Below are 681 nucleotides of genomic sequence, written 5' to 3' on the forward strand. Positions count from 1 at the left end.
AAACAGAGTATGGTGCAACTATTGCACACTACTGGGTAGTTCAATGGTCTGTCGTACGAGGATCCAACAATTCACATTCAGAATTTCCTCGATATCAGTAATACGTACACTCCAGCTGGAGTGAATGTGGATTATGTGAGGCTCACTTTATTCCTTTTTCTCTGCTTGGGGAAGCAAAAAGATGGTTAAACTCAGAGCCCGCGAACTTAATTACCACCTGGAATGATTTAGCACAGAAGTTCCTCATCATATTTTTACCATCTGGAAAAATAGCTAGGTTGAGGAGTGATATTTTGAGCTTTAGACAGAAAGGGGGAGAGACCTTGTACCAAGCTTGGGACAGGTTTAAATCGATGTCGATGAGCTGCCCACATCATCATCAGTCTAATGAGGTGTTGGTCCATACCTTCAATGAAGGATTGGAGCCTAACACCAAAATTCGACTTGATTCAACTGCAGGTGGTTAAGCTTTAGAGAAGACATATGCTGAACTATTCACCTTGCTGGACAGGATCTCACAGGGAAACCCCGAACGGAACGGATAAGGGGTGAAACCGGTTATTCAGAAAACTGCAGGTATGCTAGAGGTAGATGTCGTGACTTTCTTAACTGCACAGATTGCTACTATACAGAATATGATGAACACCCACTTCAGTAATCTAGCATTGGGACAACATCCCG

General features: G+C 43.0%; 1 non-coding gene across 1 annotated transcript; it reads right to left on the reverse strand.

Annotated features, from left to right (window-relative positions):
- Positions 1 to 275: 275 nt before the first annotated feature.
- Positions 276 to 382, reverse strand: LOC125814823 (small nucleolar RNA R71). Its single transcript, XR_007442134.1, has one exon. It is a non-coding gene; the product is annotated as a small nucleolar RNA R71 (small nucleolar RNA).
- Between the last annotated feature and the right edge of the window lie 299 nt (positions 383 to 681).

This window comes from Solanum verrucosum, unplaced genomic scaffold, assembly GCF_900185275.1.
Source record: "Solanum verrucosum unplaced genomic scaffold, falcon-dt-bn FXZP01000351.1, whole genome shotgun sequence".
NCBI classification, from domain to species: domain Eukaryota; kingdom Viridiplantae; phylum Streptophyta; class Magnoliopsida; order Solanales; family Solanaceae; genus Solanum; species Solanum verrucosum.